Here is a 17,284-nt window from a genome sequence, read left to right as displayed (position 1 = left end):
GAAAATCCAGGAATATTGAACTTGGATATAAATAAAGTAGTTTATATAGGCTTTAGCCAGTTCTTTCGTCAGGCTATATGCCATTTAATTCGTCGAGCTTTAGGCTCAGTAGTATTTTGGAAGTTACTGTTATTATCACATCGTCTCGATGTATTAATGCCATGTAGAACATAAATCATTTCTAAATTCACATAGACAAATAAAAGATCAAGTCAAACCCATAAAAACGAAAAGGATCTACCGAATTATTGTCCCAGAGTACCTTCTTATTCATATTTGTCCTTCATATTCTTGGCTCGAACAAGCTACTCGTACAAGCAATATTGAAGTATAAGGTTAACGCCTTCGATCTTGTTCTGTTAGTGTTTTTAGTTACTCCATCAAAGATTTGTAGTTCACCTTTGGCCACCGCTTCGGGAAATAGGAAATTAAGTCAAAACTCAAAATAATTTTTTCTATTTGCTGATAAGGGTAGGTCAATTTTTTTTTCGGAGTCTTCACCTTCTGACGTATTACAGTAATTTGCAATTGATGGTAAGAGGTTTGCTATTGATTGCGAAAAATCTAATTGCTAGAGGTTTGCAACTGGTTTACAAAAGAGTTGTTAGACCAAATAAAATACAAATGCTATATTCAACAAAAAAAATACAAGTGTTGGGTTTTCAACTGAAGGATTTGGTTCCCTTCAGGTAACTTAGCACTCTAGAAATAGCTTTCCAATGCTCCGGTCCTGGATTACTAGTAAATCGACACAATACACCGACAACGTAGCCTATGTCAGGTCTAGTGCAGTGCATCGCATACATTAGACTACCTATAACACTAGCATACTCAACTTGAGCTTGAGAATGCCCAGTATTCTTCAATAATTTAATACTGGGGTCCATTGGAGTTGGAGTTGGTTTATGATCAAAGTGATCATACCTTTTCAGGTGTAGGGATTTATACCCTTATACTAGTGTTTATAGCGGATAACGACATCTAATGTCTAACACTAGTATCCCCAAGATCATAATGCAAAACTAGTAATTAAACTAATGGAGATAGTAGATTACCTTAATCGTTTTTTCCCTCGAACTAGTTGAATTGATTAAAGAAGACCAAGAGCTTCAAGTGTAGCTCCTCTACTTGGGACACGAGTAATCAACTTGATCTCCACCTTGTTGTATAGCTAGCACACCAATGGTGGTTGGAAAGAAGAACACCTTCTTCTTTGACTAAATAGATAGTAATGGGAATTAGCTCACTTTCTCCTCTCTACTTGATGTGGTAGAGTAAGAAAGCTTAGAGAGAAATTCCACCCCTTATTCTCTGCCCTAAGATTGTTTATATAGAACCCTAATAAGAATCCACCTCCTTTTAGGTTTCCCAAAACACCCTTTAGAATAAGATTTAGGGAAATAGTCGAAAATAGCAACTATTGGTATTTTCTCAATTCCCTAAGGAGATGACGTCCAAACCCATCCAAAATTGGCAGATTTAGTTTTCATGACATAAGGAAACGTCCCTCCAAAAATCAGCTCAATCCGAGCCCTAGAAGTGCCCGAATTGGCTAAGGCCCAAAAACCCTGTTTTTGGCCTTTTTGTACTATCTTTGCCTAATTCCTTTTTAGGCCTATGAGATATGTTTATGGGACACTCCCATGATTATATCTCACTCCCACTAGTCATATCCTAGATCAATTTGTCACTCTTATGTGTAACCCGTTGTAGGATCCGATCGAAGTTAGCCGCGAATTACTTCGTAATTCGACGATCGTAGTTGGTCTCTAGCTACAACTCTACGATCCCTAAATCAATCGGACTTGATGATCTTCTACATCAATTGTCCTATCCGACAAATTATTCGCATTGTCACCTTGGTCGAAGGACATCTCCTTCAACTCCTTCAGAGTCCCGCTTGGACTTAAAACAAGTGCAATGCCTCGATTCCCGTGTCAATTTAGTATCCCATCTGATACGTCACGTCATTCAGACTTTCTTGATATCCGAGTACAATTGTAAAATACAAACGATTAACTCCTAATCCGTTTGAGCGTGGCCACGCATTTTCAGTTGCTACTCATCAAGTGGCCTTGAGACACTTTGTACCTAATGTGATTTAGGATGACACAATCCATTCTTGCGCTCCCACTTAACTTCATGTCTATCCTGTCCTTCCCAGTATCCGTCTTTATAACCTCCTTTTACGGCGCGGCGTTTGACGGAACCAAAGTCGGACATTCCTTTCATAAGATGAGTGGAGCACTCATGTTTTGAGGAATCTCTCCAATTGTCTTTATGAGAAGTATTGACGTTCATCACGAGTGATGTACTTCTCATTTGAGGGTTATCCAGTGTATAAACATTTTACACACCCACGTAGTCGAATAGAATATACTATTCCTATAGCCAATGAAACTGCGCTATCCCATCGACTCCCGTGCTAGTCTTCGTGAGTCATTGTTGTCCATGCAATGACCTGGACCAGGGATTCGATAATAAATATTCCAAGTTCACTTAATAGGGTTTCATTCATCAAATCACGTATCTGACAAACCTATTCGGAATGTTTTATCATCAATGGACTGTCGTTTAAACACTAAACCAAATTTAGACGACTTGTGAAATAACTCTATTATTTCTGATAACGAGAGTTGTAAATCTGAGCCTCTTCCGTAAAACTCTTTTTACCCACTCAGTTTTACTTGTCGAGGTTTAAAATTATACCTCATGCCTTAGACTCGTGTATGACTCTCATACTTTGTCTTAGGTGACAGTTTAGTTTGACTACGGATGTAATCCGTTTAAACTTTACTAATTATCAATTAATTTGAAGACCGTTATCTTCAACCTTGATAATTTCTAGTAACTTTTACTAGGGTTAAGGCTTTTAATTCTTTAGGTAGTATTTGCAATAGTTCCCGGCTTAAAACACTTTTAGCCTACTTTCCTTCCATGTCTGGAAGTTTGCTACGATGACATGTTCAACTTTTGTACTACTTCATCCTTTAGCCTTCTAGGATGGTTCTATGTAGTGTTTCGGTTTTCAAATCCGAATTTGGATATTCAAATGCTAATCATATCCAATATGATTGACTTTATGTATTCGAACATAAATCTCCCTCTCATGCTTGTTTGCTACATCAGTGTCTTTTAAAACTCCGATTTAGCAACGCTCTTAGTCATGAGTTTTGGGTCGAAATTCTTTTAGACTTTCCGAGTCTTAAACTTTCTGTTTCGGATCTCAAGCATCTCAGCGTACTGAGTCTCTCTAATCCTATCATCCTTTTGATCTATGCTTATAGATCTTCAGATGCCCAAAATGACATTTCATCCTTGTGTGTGTGGTCCTTTTATTGAGTCAGTGTGTTCACTGTTACACAACATCTTATGTCGTACTCAATCTTTTGTATGTACTCAGCATACAGACCCGGAAGGTTTGTTTCTCCCACTTACCTTCTTGAAACTCGTGATTCAAGATTATCTTCATTCCTCAGGAATCAAACTTCTTTGATTGCCTTTTTGAATCGAAGATTCTAACTCTTGCGTGTTTTTAATCCGTCGATAGATTTCTGAAGCATGCCTATGGACATAACTTGATTGGAAGAATCTTATTCTTCTTGTCTAGTTTCGGGAAACATGAATGTTTCCATCCTTCTCAGTTTTCTACTTTGGAAAACCAATTTAGGTCATCTGTTGACTTAAATTATCAAGCTTCATGTCTTGACGAGATATGGATTCCACGATGATTTTGGCTTCTAGCCAAAATCTAGAGTCAGTTTCCGTTTCTGCGCATGTCTTTTATCTCTTCAGAAATAACCTTTATTTTCTGAGTCTTTAAGATTTTATTTTGACCTTTCAGGGCTTTTGAACAACAACTTGGAATTTTCTCAACTACTTTAAGATATTCCTTTAGCGACACTTTCACTCGCTTTGAGAGTTCTCCTGCGAATGACATTCGCTTTTGTGAGGTGGGTTTACAAGATCATATCTTTAACCTTTCCTTTTCCGAGGAGCCGCAGTTTGTTGCTCTTGGTCGAACCTAATCGTCCTGTACAAGTTTCATGATTGTTCTTCATGACTCTTCATGATTTTTCTCATGATCGAATTCGATTTGTACCTTTCTCCCACTTATTCTTGTAATAATTAGTACTTTTCTCCCAGACTACTAGGTGTGTTAATTACAATAAGAATACTATCATGAGCAACAAACACTTTGTTCTCTTGATTGCTTGTGGAAAAAGACCAAATTTCTTCTAAAGAAATTGCGTCAGACTTTAGCTAATTTTGTAATGCTTTTACAAGCTTAGCTGTTAGACGGACTTTGGTAAGTGTGAAAACAATCGTTTCTAGAATATGTCCAAAAATATTTGGAAGACTGGCTTAAACCCATCTTTGATCGAATTATGCATAGCAATGTTCGATTACTCCCACTGAATCCACCATCCCTCAGATGTGTTCCATGGAGCGAGTTGGGAAACGGTTTCTCAACTCCTTTGATGGTTATCAAGTATTTGACTCAAGTTTTTACCACTCCAATCTAATTGGATGACTTAAACTCTCTTGTCAAAATGATTCTTTTACTTCGGTTTGTACTTTGTTTGAACCTTTCAAACATTTCGACTTATACTTTATGATTTGTACGTTTCCATACTTCATGAAGTTGTCAAAGTACGTATTTGAAGTTTCTCTCGTTAGCTTCTGCAAGTAAACTTATATGTCTGCATAACACTGTATGAGTCCTAATAGATTACCAGCACTATGCCTTTTGAAAAGGGTGACTTTGTCAATTCAGTCCTTAAGACCTAATTGACAATGCTGAAGTTTAATGAGTTTGAATCTCTTGATTTTAGCCATTATCAATGTTAACCTTCAGTTAATTTTACCACTGGTTTAAAACATCATATGTTTCTAGAAGAACAAAATAATCACTATTAAGTTCTAAGCTAGATCAGTGTCTAAAAGAAGACTTTGATCCCTTTCAGCATCCCTACCATTACTGCTTCTGCTCCCTCTTGGATCTTTACTTCTTTTAGTCAAGTATGTAACTCCCTTGAGCTCCCACTGAGCCGCTCATCTGGTCTTAAATACCTGATGAAGGAATTTTACGATACTTGTTTTTAACTTTGTTAACAAGGATACGGAACCGGAATTCATAATTCCATTCCTTTTGTCCTCCAGGTGCTAAAGGTAGTTTCCTTTTAAATGGTCTAGCCATTGTTTAGAAACATTCACAGTAATGAGAAATACTCTTGATCATGTACTCGGTAGCTGCTTTTCTTTGATCAAATGTTTGTCTCACTTGACTGATCCTTTTGCCCTTTTGAATCTCAAGAGCTCTTTCTTAGATTCTTTGTACCAAATCTCTAGAACCTCTCTTAGACTGGATATTCCCGTATGTTCTGCTCAGTTTGTTCGTAACAACCTGAGTGACTCATCTAAGGTTTTATCTATCTTTGTTCAATCGATATTGAATTGGGTGATAGATGTATTCTGTTGTCTTCTGTTAGGATGACTTTCAGATTGCCTTGGAGGTCTCGTACCTCTCCATTTATGACTTCTGTGGGAAATTCTTCCTCAGTTTGTCTTAATGGTTATGCTAGCATCCATTACTCTTCCAAAGAGAATGTTATAAGATTGCTTGCAAATGGCTTTTGACCTTCTTCGGTATGAGTCAACATTGGGATTGGGTATTCTAGTAAGCTTTCCTTTTGAATCTGAGAACTATTCTCGGATTCATTCTTCCATTCTAGGAAGTGGATCAACACCTCCCTTAGGTGTGATTTTAAAGTTGAAACCGTTTTCATGTGTCGTCTTAATTCTACATAAAGAAATGGCAAAGTTTTAAAACTCGTTATCGTTTTTGAAAAACTTAGTTTTCCCACATTATTCAATAAAAATCGTCCCCGATTGAATAACTGATTCCAAGATCTCAGTTCTTCGGAGTAAAGCGGACGAAGGCCCTACCCTTTGACTCCGTCGTTCCGGGTGAGTGAACTACTTCACTGATCATACCTTATGACTCTTGGTTGATAGATTTCATTAATGAATGACTAATCTATCCTTTTGCCTCGACTATCCAAGACTCTCTTGCTGATCTCGTTGAGTAGAACCATTTAGACGTGTAGGCCTCTTCTATAGACCTACCTGCATTGTCCCAAGGTAGAGGAGGTACTCTGCGAAGGTCGACCCACCTTCCTCGAACAAGGGCGCAACGAGTGTCTTAATCTGGATAGGCGATTACTCAAGATTACGGTTTGGGGACTTTTACGCTAGTTTGGAGTTTGTTATAGTGAACTATTTAGCCTAACTAACATCCACGACATAAAGCGTAAATAAGTAAGTAAATGCGCGCGAGAATGTAAATCAAGCAGACATGGATCCTAGTATGGCCCCTAACCTAGAAGATCAAATCTCCTTTGGTTTTCTTCTTGTTTCACCTTTTGGTTCGTCTTAGATCGCCATCTTTGAACCTCCATTGATTTCTCCCACTCGCATTTGGATTTCATCCTCGAGTTTCTTCAATGGACTCATAGACCCTAAACTCTAATTACAAGACTCTAACGATTCGCAGATCGTATAAACTTGAAATTAAAATTAATTACAAAGCATGCACCCATCCGTGCTTAAAACAAGAATAAAGAAATAAATCTATGGCCATACTAGTTTCCCGCATTCACATCACATGCAATCATATAATATATCAAGGCTAAGAATTATATATGCATGATTATCTTGGGAGATACTTTTGTTGACATCACATGTCACATTACGGACCTTAAGTCTAAATTCGAAGAATTCAACTAATGGTGCGTTCCGGTTTTATCTTTTATGATTTCTAAAATCATCTTTAAGAAAAACTCTGTTTCGAGTTCTGAAAGCCCGGGTCAATTTCGGAAAAATATTAGTTCGATTCTTAATGATTTTATAAATCAATTTAAAGAGAAATCCGTTTTGGCCTTCTGGATGGCCCGGATTGATTTTGAAATTATTTGGTTGGAATCGGAAGAAATTTTGGCAAAAACTCCCACTCGAATGATGGTCCCTTTTCGTGGTCCGAAAAGCCTCGAAAAAGCCCGGGACAAGTCCCCCCAAGCCCACAAAAGGGCTCGGACAAGGTCCGGACATAACACGGCCCATAGGGCCGGCATGTCCTGGCCGAGACCTATCAAGGCCTGGTCTCGTCCTGGCCGGAGCCAGGACGCTTAGTCCATGTACCAGACGCGTCCTAGACGTGTCTGGTGCTGGACCGGACCAGCACTAGGTGTCTTGGACTAGTCCGAGACACCCAGAACCTCCCAAACGCGTCTCCAAGACGCGTCTGGTCGAGTGCTCTGGACGCATCCTAGACGCGTCCAGGAAGCTCCCACCGCAGCTGCTGGTCGCGTCCTAGACGCGACCTGGACGCGTTTCCAAGACGCGTCTCAGCAGCTGCTCTGGACGCGTCCAGAGGACGCATCCAGGAGCTTCCTGGCCGAACACTAGGGTTTTTCCAAAAAACCCTAGTTTCCAAATTTTTTTTTTCTTATGCAACTCTAAGTTGCTATTTTCCAATTTTAAAACTTTTCTAAAATTTTGAAATTCCTTTTAGAACACTTCTAAAATTTTTCAAAACTTTTAAAATTTTCCAAATTTGTTTTGGGAGTTTCCTAAACTCAAAACAACTCCTTTTAGAACACTTCTAAAATTCCAAATTTTTGTTCAAAAGTTTCCAAAACTTAAAAACAACTCTTAATCAAACCAATTTTGGATCAAAATCTAGGTTTTTGAAACTTTTCAAAGAACAATTTTGAAATCAATTTGAAAAATCTTTGAATCCAATTCAAAATTAATCAAATTTTATTTTTATGTTTAAAACCTTTTTAAACATAACTATCAACTTAATCAAGCATGGATTAGTTTGAAATTCAATCAAATTGAGTCTTTTAAAACACTTTTAATCATCAATTTGATTCTCAATTTGAAATTCATTGAATCCCATTCAATGATATCAAATTGTGAGTTTAAATAATTTTAAAACAATTTTAAAATACTTTTATAAACTCAATTTATCAAACTATCAATCATATCCAATATGAACTAGTTCGATTCTTAGCAAAAACTAGTTCATTGCAAGAGGCTCTGACGCTACTGTAGGGATTTATACCCTTATACTAGTGTTTATAGCGGATAACGACATCTAATGTCTAACACTAGTATCCCCAAGATCATCATGCAAAACTAGTAATTAAACTAATGGAGATAGTAGATTACCTTAATCGCTTTTTCCCTCGAACTAGTTGAATTGATTAAAGAAGACCAAGAGCTTCAAGTGTAGCTCCTCTACTTGGGACACGAGCAATCATCTTGATCTCCACCTTGTTGTATAGCTAGCACACTAATGGTGGTTGGAAAGAAGAACACCTTCTTCTTTGACTAGATAGATAGTAATGGGAATTAGCTCACTTTCTCCTCTCTACTTGATGTGGTAGAGTAAGAAAGCTTAGAGAGAAATTCCACCCCTTATTCTCTGTCCTAAGAGTGTTTATATAGAACCCTAATAAGAATCCACCTCCTTTTAGGTTTCCCAAAACACCCTTCAGAATAAGATTTAGGGAAATAGTCGAAAATAACAACTATTGGTATTTTCTCAATTCCCTAAGGAGATGACGTCCAAACCCAACCAAAATTGGTATATTTAATTTTCATAACATAAGGAAACGTCCCTCCAAAAATCAGCCCAATCCGAGCCCTAGAAGTGCCCGAATCGGCTAAGGCCCAAAAACCCTGTTTTGGCCTTTTTGTACTATCTTTGCCTAATTCCTTTTTAGGCCTATGAGATATGCTTATGGGACACTCCCGTGATTATATCTCACTCCCACTAGTCATATCCTAGATCAATTTGTCACTCTTATGTGTAACCCGTTGTAGGATCCGATCGAAGTTAGCCGCGAATTACTTCGTAATTCGACGATCGTAGTTGGTCTCTAGCTACAACTCTACGATCCCTAAATCAATCGGACTTGATGATCTTCTACATCAATTGTTATCCGAAAAATTATTCGCATTGTCACCTTGGTCGAAGGACAACTCCTTCAACTCCTTCATCAGGATCTTCTCGATGTAATGTGTTTGACTTAAAGCCAATATATTATCCTTTCTTAGAATTTTAATTCCTAAGATAACATCAGCCATCCCAAGATCCTTCATATCAAATTTAGTTGATAAAAATTTCTTTGTTTCTTCGACATAAGATAGATTAGATCCAAAAATGAGCATATCATCAACATACAAACAGATAAGTACACAACTAGACTTATTTACTTTACAGTAAATACATTTATCCGCATCGTTAACTACAAATCCATTTGATCGGACAACATGATCAAACTTTTCATGCCACTGCTTAGGCGCTTGCTTCAAACCGTAAAGTGATTTTACCAACTTGCAAACTTTCTTTTCTTGGCCTGGGGAAATAAATCCTTTAGGTTGTTCAATATAAACTTCATCCTCTAAGACACCATTTAGAAAGGTCGTTTTGACATCCATTTGATGAATAACTAAATGGTGAATTGAGGCAAGGGCAATCAATACACGAATTGAGGAGATACGTGCCACTGGTGCATAAGTATCGCAAAAATCAATACCCTATCTCTGTTTAAAGTCTTTAGCAACTAATCTCGCTTTAAACTTATTTATGGAACCATTAGGATTTAACTTCTTCTTAAATATCCATCTACATCCTATAGGTTTAGCCCCAGGAGGTAAATCGGACAATACCCAAGTTTGGTTTGATAAGATAGAATCTATTTCATCATTTATAGCTTCTTTCCAGAAACTAGAATCTCTAGAATTCATAGCTTCAGAAAAGCTAATCGGATCATTATCAATATTCAAAACAAACTTTGTAACGTCTGTTACTTCACTTCAATCACCTTCTATGAGATAAGTGATGAAGTCAAGACCGAATGAACGTTCAGTTCTAGCCCTCTTACCTCTCCTTGGTTCTAATTCAGGAGGTTCACGAGACTCTGGATCTTCATTTATATTAGTGTCAACAATGGTAGACTCAAAACTAGACAAATTTATGGGATCTACTAAATTATAATCATTAGCACTAGATCTCGTCAAGTTTTCGAAAAATTCTACTTTTACAAATACTATAATTTCAAAGGTGTCTAGATTTAAGAATCTATATGTCACACTATTATGAGAATAACCTATAAAAGCACACTTGTAGGCTCTAACACCTAATTTTGGTCTCTTAGGGTCTGGTTCCTAACATATGCAAGGCAGACCCAAAACTTTTAGTCTACTAAAATTAGGTTTTCTTTTAAACCAGAGTTCAAAGGGAGTCACATTTTTATTCTTTAAAGGAGTCCTATTCAAAATATAACATGCTGATGATAACGCTTCACCCCATAAAGATAATGGTAAGTCAGAACTAATTAACATTGCATCGACCATCTCAGTCATAGTCCTATTTTTCCTCTCTGCAATACCATTTTGCTAAGCAGTGTAAGGTGCAATTACTTAGTGAATAATGCCATATGTCTGGCAGAATTTAATAAATTCGTTTGGATAATATTCACCACCTCTGTCAGATCTTAAAATTTTAATTTTAAGACCAAGTTGATTATCAACTTCCACTTTAAATATCATGAATTTTTCAAAGACCTCATCTTTACTTATCATTAGATGTATGTAAATATATCTAGAACAATCGTCAATGAAGTTTACATAATATATGTTGCCACCTCTAGTTATGTGATTTTTTGAATCACCCACATCGCTATGAATTATGTCAAGCAAATTAGAATTCCTAATAATAGATTTATGAGATTTTCGAAATATTTTAGCTTGAACACAAACATGGCATTTACTAGTAAAATTAAAATCACAATTAGAAATTAAGCCTAATTTTTCCACATTTCTAAGAGAACCATAATTAACATGACCTAATCTACCATGCCATAAATTAACAGAATCAACAATGTAAACCGAAGAATTATTATTTATTTGATTCAACTTAATCATTCCATTACAAGAGTACCCTTGACCAACAAATGTGTCGTTTTTGGACAATACAAATTTATCAGACACATACACCATCTTCAAACCCTTCTTATGAAGACGGTCTCCCGATACAAGATTTTTAGTCACATCAGGCACATGATGAACATTTTGTAGAGTTAGAGTCTTTTCAGATGTAAAGAAGAGTTTCGTAGTTCCTAATGCCATGACTTTAGAATGGATATTATTGGCTCCTTTAATATCGTTTTCGTCACCGCCAACTTCGTAAGTCTTGAAAAGATTATGGTTATTGCAGACATGGAGAGTAGCTCCTGTGTCGTACCACTAACCACTGTCGGCATCTATTGTATTGGCTTCAGAAACTGTGGCTATAATTTTTCTTCGACCATGTTTGCTTGCCCTTTAAGATTTTTCTTTCTTGAGCGACAATCACGAACATAGTGGTCGGATTTGTTACAATAGTAACAAATTACCTTCTTCTTGTCCTTTGTGTTGGGAATTACACGTATCTAATGCATAACCTAATCATGTTACTAGTGTTGGTAGCAGAATCTCAATCATCTTATAATTAACGCTAGGTTGTCCAAGATCTATACATAAACATATCAATTAACTAGAATGAATAAGAATACCTGGATTCGCTTTCCCACGAACTAAATTCCGACCAGTATTTGGAAGATAAAGAGCTTCAAGTGGAGCTCCTCTACTTGAGACACCGAATTGTATAACTCGAACTCCCTTCTTTTGAGTCAGCTAGGACCTTCTTGAAGGTTGAGATGAAGAACTGCTTCTTCTAGACTTGATAGAAAGAATGGGAACTTTTTCTCTAAAATCTTCTTCTCTCTAAGATGTGTGAGAGAGATGATTTTCTTTTAAGAAAATTCCACACCTTTTCTGAACTCATAATGAGGCTTTATATAGGCATTACCTTAGTAGAGTCCAACTCAAATAAGGAATCCTAAAAAGTATCTTCAGAAAAGATAAGCACAAGTTAGTGGTTAAACTAACCGGGACTCCCTTTTATGGGGATACCCTAATTAGGGTTCCCCATTGATATGGGCGGCCAGAGCAGCCCTTAATGGGCTTGCTCTGTCTGGCCCAGTCCTTTATCTTGGCTGGCCAGGGATCTCCCCTTAAGGGAATCCCTGTTTGCCCCTTAAAAGTGGGTATTTATCTTTTTCGGACTCCTCTTTCGAGCCCGATTCTTTCTATCTTTTAGACTGGATCATATCATATATTTACAAGTTCCCATTAGTCTATTCTCACTGTTCAAGTTATCAATTCTTATGTGTAACCCGTTGTAGGATCCGGTCTATGTTAGCCGCGGATAACCGAAGTGATTCGACAATCGTAAGCGGCTTCTAGCTAAGCATTACGACTCCTAATTGAACCAGATTGATTGATCTTCCAATAAAGTCATCATTATCCTATGAGACAAATCATACGCATTGCCATCTTGATCGAAGGACATTTTATCATAAGGATATACCTTCAGACTCCAAGGACATATATCCTTCACTTTGGAGTTTGTTGCTTAAACTTGTTATCCTTCCTAGGCTTTAGAGAATCTTTATCAGATTTCCCTTGTTTAACCACATTAGCCTTAGGTTGATAATCAGTTTGGGTCTCTTTTAATTCTCGAATACGAAAATCTTCTTCAATACGAAGGTGACGTTGTATATTCTTCGTCATGCTTGAGTTTTTCTTATAGTCGCTCCAAGAAGGGGGTAGTTTAGAAATGATAACCCCACCAAAAAAGCATCCATAAGAGAAATCCCAGCGTTTTTAAGATTGCTAACAATAAGTAAAAATTCATTAACTTGAAGCATAACAGACTTATTGTTAACCATCTTAAAATCCATAAAATTACCAATTAAAATTTTTTGATTACTTGCCTCTTCAATGCGGTATTTGTTGTATAATGCTTCCATAATGCTTTGGCAGAATCAATTGAACGATGAGCATTGTAGATAGAAGTTGATAGAGCATTAAGAATATGACCACGACAAAGAAAATCGTCTTCCTTTCACTTCCTTCGTTTTTCCCTTAATGCAGTAGAGTCTTCAGGAGTCTCATCAAGAATTTTGTCAAGCACCCCTTCTATTATATAAAATAATTTAATAGAAGTCAGAAAGAACCGCAACTTTTCTTGTCACCTTGTGAAATTCTCTCCATTAAAATTTTCAAGACGTGTGTAGTCTTGATTCATAACACGTAAAGATTGAGTTAATGCTGTTGATACTTCCATTTCAAACTTAGCTAATTTACTGTCTAAAAATTGTTGGAAAATTGTCGTTGCTACTAGTTTGAAATGGAAAAAACAGAAATATGATGTTGTACACGAAACTCCAAAGCTCGATTATATCGATTCTTTCAGACAGTAGTTTGCCCCCTTCTGGTATAAATCACGAGTACACAACGGGTCAGGAATTATGCCTTCAGGATACGATGAAGTCTTAACAACTATCTTGATTCAAAGTATGCACGCCTTGACCAAAATCAAGAACATTCGAAATATAACTGATAATGCCAAAGTAATGGACTCCGAAATACCAAATGACTTGATAATATAAAACCCAAACACTCTTCCGTGTTAATAACAAAAGAATAGGAAAAACAAGAGCCAGAGAGAGAGAAATTTGTTGGATATTCTGGAGGGGTTATGCCACTTGATTTATAGTAAACAAACGGATTCACATGCACTGGATGTGTCCATCCATAATGGGTTATCATGCCCATTCATCACACCTCACTCTGTGACGTTGGATTCAAAAAAAGAAGTGGTGCATCCCTTCATTTTCTATTCATTTACTTCCTTCCACTATTTCAAATTTAAAAAATTATCCAACATTCACTTTGGATGAGATCAAACCTAGGACTTTCAAGATTTTTGAATACATACCTTACCGATTGAGCTATCAGTCGTTTGTGTCATACCCGTTTATTGATAATGGCCCTATTGACCTAGAAGGGTTACTCATGTGCAGGGCCGTGCGGTGCCCAGTGCGGGCAGAGCGCCCGCACTGGGCCCCCCACTCACGTGGGCCCACTTTGGTGCTCTGGTTTGAATGTCAAAGATAAACCTAGGGACCTGGGGTAAAGCAATGAGGTAAACTCAAGTGGGCCCCTATTTTTACTATAAAGTAACTATCTGTTCCTTTTCAATTCACGTGAACTTATTACAAAATTTTCTCTTTCTACTTTCTTTGGTTACACTTTTTCTTTCAAATTTTCTTTTTCTAATTTATTTGGTGGTCATATTTTACTCTCTATCTATCTTTTTATTTTAACACATTACAACATTACTTTTTCATCTCTAATTTTCTTACTATAAATCATATCTTTACCTGGAGATTAAATTTTATCAAATTAATTAGTCCCGGTAGAATTTGTATTAATTAATTTTTCTTTATAAATTGTGAGTGTAATAATTTTTTTAATAGCTTTGCTCAGTATTGAAAATGGATTCTTAGACAAGTTTGATTACGAACCGTTAATTGATGATTACGCTTCAAAAAATGCTAGGATAAAAAGTTTCAAGCAATTTTTTTTATTCGAATGTCTTTTAAATACATTTTTAGTTGATAAATAAACAACAATTATGTCTTTATGATCAAATTATTTTGAACATGTTTATTATTTTGTGTATAATTTTTTTATATAATACAAAGGGCCCAAACCGAATTTTGGCACTGGGCCCTCAATTTCTCAGGCCCCTGCTCATGTGCATGGGAACGTCTTTATCACCATTAAAATAAGTAACAAATAAATTTCCCATAAATTCCGGCCAAAATCATGGTTTATGTGTTATTTGATATATCAGGAGAGATCGTTTCTCCAACTAAACAATGGGAAAATCAATTTTTTAACAGTTAAAGTCTCACACTGGTTAACTTCAGTTTTTAACACCATGACTTTAATTTTGAAAACTTTGACATGTATTTTAGTTTTTTTCACACCAAATTCTAACATATATATTTCTCTGGTATTCTTCTCAAAAGAAAAAAGGAATTTTGATATTCTTCTCATAAGAAAAAAAAAAGTAATTTTCACAACCTAATTAATACGAACCAAATAGACCCTTAAAGTCTTTGTTTTTAATATATTTCGTTCCATTGTTTCGGGCCTGCCAACATTCGCGCATACGACCTCTTCAGTTTATGACTTTTAGACTTAATAGTTTTTGCTTTTATTAAAATAAAATATAAATTTTGTGCGGCAAATTAAGGTAGCACGATCAAGACTTGGTATAGAAAAAAGTCAAAACATTTTAAAATGATTGATTTTTGAAAATTGTTAATACCTCAAATTACGACATTATAAAATTTGTACTTGCTTATTAAATTTTTTAAAGAAAATGAAAGTTTCAAATTCCATAATGCTCTACTTGTATTTGAAAAATAATTCTTTACAATTTGAGTTAATAATAGAGATATTTTACATAAAAAGGACCCACGTATGTTTCAAGTGATGACTTTAGAGCACAATTTCATATTTTTATGAGTTAAAGTTATTGACTGCTAAAAAAAACTTTTTTTTTGTTGCAAAACTGCTAACTTTTACCATTAAAAGAACTTAGTAAGAGAGTAATGGTGTTTTTGTCGTTAGTCCTAACGGTCGTGCGTGTAAAGCTGGATCATTTTTTTAGATCCAACCATTCTTCTATTCCTAGTTTTCAGTTTTTATTTTTAGAATGAACCTTTTTTTTATATTAGAAGAGTCCTTTTTTAACAAAAAAAAAAAAAGACTCAAGAGTCCTTAATAAGACATGGGTACGTCATGAATATACACCATTAAGATGCAATGATGCACGGTCAATTAAGCATTACCATCATGTAAGACAGGTTAGATCTTAAATATCATATAAAGACAATCAAGGTCATCTTACATTCATATATTTATGTTATTTATGCCTTAATTATAAATTAAGATGTCATACCTTTATGTTACTGACGCCTTAATTATAAATTGAAGGGCAATCTGCTTTCAGTATGATTTGATTTGGGGACCTCAAAGACTTCAGACGAGATGTCCAACCACAGTATAAGTATGATAAGTTGATCTTGGTCGAATATTTATCAGATATCAGATAGCTTATTGGATTCAGTTAAGAAAGTATTTATATTCGATTTCTTAAGATACCGTTTACACCCTTAAACGTGATGTACAGATTGAAAATTATAATTTACAAATAAAAAATTGAGAAAAATAACCGTTAAACACAGAAAAAAATCTGCAGATGTAGTATACAATATTAAAAATGTTTTCTATTAATTGTAAATGTGTTCTACAAAATTGAAACCTTTTGTTTATTAATTTAAAATATTTTAAAGTATTTTCTTAAAATTGAAAATAGTTTTACAAAAACATGTGGTCTGAAAAGTGTAATCCACAAATTAAAAGGTTGAGTCTAGTAACTTGATTTTTTTCACCTGTCAATACAAAGTCATTTATAATCATTTTACTTTTTGACTTGCATCACAGCTATTATGTACTTTTGAACGTGATACATTATTTTTTATAGTGTCATTTTGAAATATCTTTAATTATTTAATTCATTATTTTTAATATTTAAATCAGTAGAAATCAAGTATTTATATATCTTCATAATAACTAATAATTTATTTATATAAATTATCTTGCCACATAAGTAAACAAGCTAACTTTAGAGAATTGCATTGAGACATAAAAATTTGAGGATTTCTATTTTGCTGCATTGGAATAAAAATTTCAATTGAGACTTAACACATACGACTAATAGAGCTTCTTTTTTAGTTTTGCATTGGAGATGCAGTTAGTCGAGTTTCCGAAGAAAACCCTCGATGGCTCTAACGAGGGTCTCACCAAAGCCCTTTTGTTAGAACCTTAATGATTGCTTCAAACCTTTGATGTTGGTTATGGTGAAGACCTTGGTGAAAGTCGTTGGCAAACCCTAGTGCAAGATTCTCTCTGTCGGCCTTCCAAAGAACGAGACATAAAGAGGAAGTGTGAAAGAGAAGATAAACTTTAAGTGTGTGGTGATGGTGGTGGTGGTTGGTGTTGGTGGACGGCGGAGTTGGTGATAGACTGATAATGGTAGTGGTTAAGTGGTGGTGATAGTTGGTTATGGTGAAAAAGATGAAAGAAGAGGGACAAAAAAGTAAATTTGTCTTCAAATTAGGCAGCTCTCTAACACAACAAAAAGTAATTTGGGTCAAACTAGATTGACCCATTTGTTTTGTAAAAGTATACGTTCCCATAGGGAAACTTTCTATCTCCATGTCAACGGCCCAAAGAAAATATTATTTCT

Source organism: Eschscholzia californica, unplaced genomic scaffold (genome assembly GCF_041429995.1).
Source record: "Eschscholzia californica isolate CP2 unplaced genomic scaffold, dmEscCali1.0.p SCAF_4, whole genome shotgun sequence".
Classification (NCBI taxonomy): domain Eukaryota; kingdom Viridiplantae; phylum Streptophyta; class Magnoliopsida; order Ranunculales; family Papaveraceae; genus Eschscholzia; species Eschscholzia californica.
Note: the sequence above shows the minus strand (reverse complement) of the source record.